This window comes from Amphiprion ocellaris, chromosome 15 (assembly GCF_022539595.1).
Source record: "Amphiprion ocellaris isolate individual 3 ecotype Okinawa chromosome 15, ASM2253959v1, whole genome shotgun sequence".
NCBI classification, from domain to species: domain Eukaryota; kingdom Metazoa; phylum Chordata; class Actinopteri; family Pomacentridae; genus Amphiprion; species Amphiprion ocellaris.
The window spans coordinates 33,470,025-33,479,179 of record NC_072780.1 but is presented as its reverse complement, the minus strand read 5'-3'; the positions used below and the strand labels follow the sequence as shown (position 1 = coordinate 33,479,179).

Genomic DNA, 9,155 nt, shown 5'->3' with positions numbered 1-9,155 from the left:
CAAATCAGACTCATCAGATTCTGAATTTTAAAAGCTGCTGAATTTCTTACTTTGAATTTTTTTGCATCAAAATTACGTATGTGAATTTTTTTTATGCCTGAATTTAGCTCATCAGAATTCTAAAAACCAGTTAAAAATTCAATGTCTTCAAAATTCGCCATCAAAAAAATTCGATGTGTTCAAAATTCACCATCAAAAAATTCAATGTTCAAAATTCGCCATCAAAAAATTCGCTGTCAAAAATTCGTTGTTCACATCTGGGGGACTCAGGCGTAAACAATCGATCCTAGCCAAAATCGAACCAACGCCCAGCCAATCACGTGGCGCTCCTCCGGTCATGTGACGCAGACGGTTCACCTCACAAGACCGGGGTCAACCACGGCTACCAGCATGAACGACGGCGCTTCAGTGAGTGTATTAATCCTTTTTGTCCTGTATGTGGTTTGTTTTTGTGAGAGTCAGTAAGCTGTAATGCATGCCGTTAGCTGCGCTAGCACAGCGTTAGCCGTGCTAATACAGCGCTAGCACAGCGTTAGCCGCGCTAATACAGCGCTAGCACAGCGTTAGCCGCGCTAATACAGCGCTAGCACAGCGTTAGCCGCGCTAATACAGCGCTAGCCGCGCTAGCCGCGCTAATACAGCGCTAGCCGCGCTAGCACAGTAATGAGGTCATACATACAACACGTTCTGCAGCTGGGTAGTTGAGTAACAATTTTATAAACGCACAAATGGGTGGAGGTGTGATTTATGTGCCCGAAAATGCAGTTAAGTCACAGAGCAGTGTAAAGAAACTGGTCACCTAGCAACCTGAATTAGTCTAGGTAACACTTTGTTTAACATGTGTGTTTTCTGCTCAAGTTAATGTCCTGGTTTGATTCATTTTAAATTATTCCTGATCTTGAAAGGTTTTAAACAGTGCAGTCAAAGTAGTTACAAGTGTGAGCGAATAGCTTGAAATGAACTGCCCTAGACTGCTCTGTTCATAACCCACCATTCTTTCACAGCAGCTATATCAAGAGTTATTGTGCAATGATAGATAAATGCAGCCCATTTTTTCAACTGTTTCCTGTTTAGTATGCGTACCCTAGATTGTTTTTGATAATTTGTTGTAGCCATTTATTTAATCAATTTTAATCCACTCCATAGCAACACCGTCTGAACTGACCAGTCTGGTGAAATTCTGGACTGGATGGGAGACTCTACCAAGAACTCTCTCCTCAGAAGTAGTGAATGGCAGATACCTGACAGCCTCCACCTGCTATGAGACCTTACATTCCCAGGACATTACAAGGACTACAAATCATTTAAGACTGACATCCTGGCCTATATATATATATATATATATATATATATATATATATATATATATATATATATATATATATAGTATGCCAAATACTGTCAGAGCAAAAAATATTTTTAAATTGACTGTCACTGTCAACCTACTTCAACAGGCATTTTTTTGCACATTGAAATTTGAGGTTGTTTGAATGACACTATCTCAGAACAATGATGAAGAATCTATAATACTGAACAAGTAGATCAATAATCTCAGATTATGGGTGAGTTGAAATATGTAAAAAAATGAAGGGGTCTATGAAAAGTCCAGTCCTTCGAAACCTGACATGTTGTTTTGTGTAATTTTCTTTGTAAAATTAGCCCTGCATCCAGTCATTAACATGACATTGGCATAATGGAACCATGACCACATATATACTTCTGAATATAGTGGCATTTTTCTAATGGCAAATTTTCATGCTTTGACAGATACAGTGGTGGAAAAAAGTTTTCAGGCACCTTGAAAATTTTCCACAATCTCAAATATTATCGTGAAATATTTGTTGGAAAGTCTTTGTGTTTCAAAAGGTGTGACTGCATTAGACAGACAACAAATGATTGCTTTTTTTGTTTATTGTTTACATGAACAACAAAACTAAATTCTACCAAAATGACCCAATACTCAAAATTTCTTGTTTTTAAGGAACCAATGAATTTCAAGTTTTTATTGACTTTTTTAGGATTTGTTTCGTATTATGGCTGTGACTGAACTAAATAGAAATTGCATTTGAGACCTCAGAGGATTCTTAATGCAATATTTCACAAATGTATGAGGTGTCCAAAAACGTTTTTCCACCGCTGTATTTAATAGCAATCTGATATGCTTATGTTAGCAAGACAAATAAATGAAGATTTCAGGCTTTTATCTTGAATTATTCTTGAGATATTATATATATATTAATATATAGCCTCAAATTTTAATGTGAGAAAAACAATACTGAAACTAGGTCTACTGTCCACTTAAAAAAATCTAAAAGTACTTGACATACTCAGCTAATAATTTCACAGATACCATTATCTATACATGGGACAGACATATTAGTTCCAGTAAGTTACAAAGGTGCTCTGGGGATGTGGACCATTCTTTGTCGCCCAGCTGCTCCTCTCTCTGAGTGCACAGTTGCAATGTACTGATTCCTGTTTTCTTTTTCTGAGCTGATAAGATGGTGTAGCTGTGTCAGTGCATTTAAAATAGCTGGGCAAACTTCTACTTGGTTAGATAAATTATTTAAAAACACAAGTTCTTGTGTGCAAGTGAACTCTAAGAAGTCCAGATCCAGAGGCATGCGTCCGAGAATATGCTCCAAACGAGAACAAAGTCTCACATAAAGATGATTTAACAATAGTTCCTAGAACAGAGAAAAACAAAGTTATATAATGCAAACCACCAATGGGATAAATGACTGAACCTGACTGAAAGACTAGACTGCCTCATTAGACATTTCTTTTAGAACAAATTAAGAGGAGGTTACACATACTAAACAGGAAACAGTTGAAAAAAATGGGCTGCATTTATCTATCATTGCACAATAACTCTTGATATAGCTGCTGTGAAAGAATGGTTGGCTATGAACAGAGCAGTCTAGGGCAGTTCATTTCAAGCTATTCGCTCACAGTTGTAACTACTTTGACTGCACAGTTTAAAACCTTTCAAGATCAGGAGTAATTTAAAATGAATCAAACCAGGACATTAACTTGAGCAGAAAACACACATAATAAACAAAGTGTTACCTAGACTAATTCAGGTTGCTAGGCGACCAGTTTCTTTACACTGCTCTGTAGGGTTGCCACCCGTCCCTTAAAATACAGAAACGTCCTTTATTTGACAATTAATTGTTGCGTCCCGTATTGAATCAATACGGGACGCAAGTTGTTCCGTATTTTCATAAATGCTCCATACACGTCTGTCACACACTCATCAAAACTGCATAATGAATAAAATAAAACACAGGAAATATTAAGGGCAGCCAATTTCATCTTCGTAGGACCCACGCAGCGAGGACCCGATGCCAGGTCCAGTGGACAGACTTCAGACGTCTCTGTGTGTCCCGTCCTGTCCGGTCCTGTCTCTGGTTGCCTGGTTACAGACGCTGCTGAATCCGCACGTTTAAAAATGTCTACACCTGAAACTCCACCACGTCTAAAGAAGCAAAAACGTTTGCAAATGTACAGACTGGAGTGGGAAGAGTGGAACCCCTGGCAATGGATACAAGGCAAACTGTGTTTTCTGTTGCTCATGGACTGGCTGAAGTAAGGCAGCATCAGGAGACAAACATGGAGGAAATATGAGAACAGAGAGAACCCAACCAGCAGGTCACAGTTTATCATCATCTAATCATCTCCTGAAGTCCATATGGTAAGTGGACATCATGATGAGATCAGCTAGATTTCCTACAGTATATGGCTGTGAATTTACCAGAGGATGCTTATAATAATGCTGATGTGGCCGTAGACTCTACACTATTTTAGTGACTCAGTAAATGCCTAAGTTGGTTATTATTTTTTAAATACTTTTTAGTTTTTAATAAACATTTATTTAATAGCCTATATGTAATCAAACATGGCCTTTGCCTAAAAAGAATAATATTTCATTGCACAAGTAAAAGTATAGTAATTTTTTAAACTGTTCAAATTATTATATGTTGCTAAAAAACAAAAAAACACAAACAGAAAACACATCATAGTAATATGTCAATTAAAAAAGCCTATAGTATAGCATGTCGTCCAACAAACGTCCATAGTACAGCATGTCGCTCTAAAATTGTCATAGTTTAGCATGTTGCTCTTAAAACGTCATAGTATAGAATGTGGTTCAAAAAATGTCATAGAATAGCATGTCGTCCAACAAATGTCATGGTATAGCCTTTGGTCCAACAAACATCATAGTATAACATGTCGCCCAAAAAACATCATATTAGAGCCTTTGGTCTAAAAACATCATAGTATAGCATGTCACTCTAAAAACGTCATAGAAAAGCCTTTAGTCCACAAAACGTTTTGTCCCGGCTGTCTGAAGTAGGTGAGGAGCAACACAAAAACAGTACAAACGCTTGTTTCCAGAGGGTTAGACGAGTATTTATTTGAAAGACTAAGTTTACAACAACACAACATGTGAGGGGGTTAAAAACAAATGGGTGTTAGTAAAATAAAAATAAATAAACAGAACTAAAAGTGAACTTCATGTTGACATTGATGGGCATTCCAACCAGGAACAAAGTAAAAGATAATCAATAGGAAAAAAAACTCTTCATGTTCACCTCTTAAAACCCAAAAACACACCACAGTAGCAGCCTAAACTAAAACTACCAGTGGGTTCCCTGTTTTCCTTTGTGAACAATTCAAAGGTCCCTCTCTATCTCCCCACACATCCACCAACCACTGGAACACATCTCCAAAGTTCTGCTGGACCAGCTCAGCTTCCCCTCAGAAGAAGTGCTGCCACCTGCCAGATGAAGGAGCCTTTTGAGAGGCAGCTGGCATCGTGATTGGACTGAACTTTGGTCTGTTCCAATCCAGCTTCAGTTCCAGAGACGGCAGGTGGGACGAGTCAACGGAGGCCTGGTGGATGAAGGCATGCAGCTGAGTACAATCCAGAAAACAACAGAGGAGGAGTGCAGTGGCCCAGGGCCAGAACAACCAGAGTAGCATCGTATGTCTCTTAGAAAACATCATAGTATAGCCTTTGGTATGAAAAAACACCATCATATACATCGTATATTGTACAAATAACAAGTCAAAGGAAAGAGACATACATTGTAGAATTGTAGTAATTGTGGGCTGACTGATTTACTGATTATCAGTATTTTATTTTTTACTGATTTACGGTAATAAATCAATTTAAAAATGGTGCTACTTTGGCTCTGAACCTTTATCTACCTGTGGTTACTCAGTCTTCTGGAGTGATTTGATTGGTTATACGTCACGAATAAAACTCCTTCAACTTAACATCTGTAAACAAAACAAAAACGTATCAACAAAGTTTTCTGTTAGAGTTTGTGTTCTTCTAAGTTTAACTCAAGATTTTAAATACTTTCATTTACTGCAAATGAATATCTACTCCAAATGTCTCACTAATAATCATTATCAGCCTTAAAAACCCACAAAACACCCCTCTATACTCCACCACACTTAGTACAGTCTGGTTCCCCCTTCTATAAATCTGCTTGGAATCTTCCACTTCCTGTTTGTCAAAATGGCCTTCTACCTGGACAGGTTTTGTTGGAGCTCATGCAACAAACATTTTGGGTAACTGCACTTTAATATGGATGGATGACACTGAATTAGAGTCTGTTTTCATGAGACTGAGTTAAGATGTGTAGCTCTGTCATTAAATAGTAAATTATTTCTCAGAATTCACAGAGAAAAGTCTGAAATGTTTGCTAGGTTAGCGTCCCACATGTTCTTTGGCTCAGCTAAAGCTAACTCTCTTCAACTTCTGGATCTCTTGAGTTGCTTGTTGTTAAAATGTCTTGCTAGAGATGCTGAAGCTCAGAAAGCCTGAGATGTTTGTTCAAAAAAAGCTCATTCTCAAGTCTGATCTGAACTGTCCTCTTCTGTTTGAACTTTCCCTAAACTTAGCAGTTAATGACAGAGCAGCACATCCAGACTCAGTCTCATTTATGTAGAGATTAAACTTCAGTGTCATTCATTGATGTTAAAGTGCAGTTTTTCAAATGTTTGTTGCATATGCTCCCGACCAAACCAGTCCAGGTGGAAGACGATGTGAAGAGAAAGCTCCAGAGGATGAATATCACACATTTACGTTGGAAATAAATGTCCTTTAATTAGACATTGTCATGCAAAAGTTGGATTTCCCTTTAATGATGTTCAAATCTTTGTTGAGTGTTTTGTTGATGTTGGTTTCTAAATGTTTTTTGACACTCGGCCCCAAAGATTAAAACCTTTTACGGCTCACAAGCTGCAACAATTCACACAATATCAACTATCTTTCTGACTAAACTAAGATCAAAAGTGAAAAACTGCCTGATTCCTGCATCATGAATGTAAATCTATTTGGTTTTTATGACAGTAAACTGAATATATTTGGGTTTGATATTTTATAAACCAAAACAAGAAATGAATTACTGGAGGAAACAACAGATTAATGGACAAAGAAAATGTGTTTTCCAACATATATGGCTGAATTACTCCAACATTACAAGATACATACAATTTTAATTCAATTTTATTTATATAATGCCAATTACAGGTCAAATTGTCTCAAGACACTTTATTTTTCCATTTTCTGTCATATTTAAAATATGACAAAGTAAGAAATTTAAACCTCTTGACTAACCCAATTTATTATTTGGTTTTTAAGAGACTAATCGACAACTAAAATAACTTTCTCCACTAAAACTAATAAACATGAGGTCAAATAGAAGGAACAGTTTTAAATACTGCAGTACCACGATGACAAGAATAAAGTTTCTCAACAAAAACTAAATCTGCTGGTGGATTCCGTTAAAGTCCTAATAAATGATAAAGTGTGATACTAAAGGTTTGTGGTGCTAAAAATGTCAACGTAAAGATATGAAGTTGAACATCTGGATGGAGGTTGATAAAAGTTGACCTCCCTTCATTTCTCTGGAGCGACTCCATGGATTTTATGGATGGTGGTTAAAGACCTGCTCTTCTAGTGGTCTTCCTTCTAGTTGCTGTAAAAAGTCAGTCCATCCTGGCCGACTTCAACACCTCTTCATGACAACTTGTTCTGCCTCCGACCTGGTGGAAACTCCAGAAACTCGGGAAAACCTGTGGAGACTCGAAGAACTCGTGGAGACTCGAAGAACTCGTCGGGCGGGGGAAGGTGTGGTGGGTGGTGGAGGGAGGTGGGGGAGTAGAGGGGGGAGGCCGCCACCCACCTCCCCGCCTACTCTCCGCCCTGACTCCACCCAGACTCCGCCTCAGCTCCACCCATGTGGTCACTTCAGGAACTACGATGCCAAAGGGACGACGAATTTATTTCTTTGTATCTGATCTGTAGCTCAGTGAGTTAAGGATTTGCCTATGGAGCTGCAGGTCGCTGGTTCAAGACCAGACACTTCTTAAATTTTCTCAAAATCCTGACAAAGACAAAGAAAGAAAACTGCCACTGGCGGGTCTCGAACCTGCGACCCTCCGCTTGGTAGTCCTCTTCTTATCCCCCTGAGCTACTCGCTCAGATACTAATTCTTCTTTTTTTTGCGCATTTGTCATCTATTTTTTGTCGTTTTCGAGTTTTTTTTTAACTCGAGTCTCGACTCGACCGTTTTTCTCAGGAGGTTGGACTTCAGCCTTGGTGCTGGAGGGTTGAACCCTCAGTTCCAAGACTTTCCAAAGCCTCCACACCTCCTGAGTCCTCAGGACCTGAGCTTTCACACAGTCTGAGGGCTGAAATTTTCTAAGTCCCACAGTAGATCTCTGTTAGATTGAACCTTCAGACAGTCCAAGGACTGATATCTTCTGAGTTCCTGAGTACTTCTCTGTTAGTTTGAACCTTCAGACAGTCTGGGGACTGAAATTTTAAAAGTTTCTCAGTACTTCTCTGTTAGTTTGAACTTTATGGTTAACAGAAGCCTTAAAACTTGTGACCATGAGTCTTGATTTCACATTTAGATCATCCATCTGAGTTCTTCTCAGACCTTCACCTGTGGGTTTTTTAGAAATCCTCAACAAACTTTGATTCTCTTCAGTGAACAGTAAAGTTTGTGGAGATCAGAAGGTAACATTAGTTTGATCAATGCCTTCAACTACGAGTAGACTTTATCTGGAAGCAGTTTTCTGAAATGAGTTCTTAGTAAATCTTTCCACAATCAAACCAAGAACATAGAAAGAGGAAACAGTTGAAAAAACAACTTCATGTTTTCATTTCAGCCTAGAAAACACTTTAATACTTTTATCTGTTTTTGCTCTTTTGGTCATCTTATTGCTTCTTCTGTTTAATTTGATCTTCTAAAGTTTAACTGGTGTCTTTTCAAATGTTTTGTCTTTAGTTTGATTCTTCTTAAATGTTTAGTTTTGCTCTTTTCTCACCTTTTAGTCTTTTCTAATGTCTGATTTGATTTCTAAATGTTTTGTCTTTTTAATGTTTGTTTTTTCAAATGTTTTATCGGCTTGTTTGAAAAATTTCCTTTTCTTTCCCTGTGTTTAATTTTTCGATTAAATCTTTAAAGTTTTTCTTTTTAAATGTTTTACCACCTTTCAATGTTTAATTTTCTTTTTAAATGCTTCATTGTATTTTAATTCCTATTTAAAGTTTTATTGTCTAGGATTTAATTTTCCAATTAAACATTTAATTTTTAATTCAATGTTTTGTATTTTTAAAGGTTTAATAATCTAATTTAATCTTTTGTATTTTTAAAAAAATGTTTAATATTCTTGTTTAATTTTATTTTTTAAATGTTTAATTATCTAAAATATTTAATCTTTAATGTTTCATATTTTTGTTTAATAAATTTTGTTTTTCATAATTACGTTTTGTATCTTCTGTTTAATTATTTAATTAAATATTTTGTCTGTTTAATATAATTTAATTGTATTTAATGTTTAATTTTCTTTTTAAAAGTTTTGTTGTATTAAATGTTTTTTTCCTTTGATTTAATTGCTTTTTTAAAATGTAGTTTATTTCTTTAATCTTTTTTTTCTGTCAAGATTTTAACCTCAACCTTAGAAATGAAACAAACCCTTAAATCACAATGAAAATACTTCTGTTGTCACAATCATGAGTTAGTCAATTATTCAGTTTATCAATTCAGCTTTATTTGTTTAGCACCTTTCACACAGATGACAAAACTAAACAAGCAATGAGAAAAAACTATGCTAAAACAATGATTAAA

General features: G+C 36.5%; 1 long non-coding RNA gene across 1 annotated transcript; it reads left to right on the top strand.

Moving 5' to 3' along the window:
• Window positions 1-245: 245 nt before the first annotated feature.
• Window positions 246-5,190, top strand: LOC129350639 (uncharacterized). Its single transcript, XR_008604110.1, has 3 exons — window positions 246-408; window positions 3,324-3,694; window positions 4,683-5,190. It is a non-coding gene; the product is annotated as an uncharacterized LOC129350639 (long non-coding RNA).
• Window positions 5,191-9,155: the final 3,965 nt, after the last annotated feature.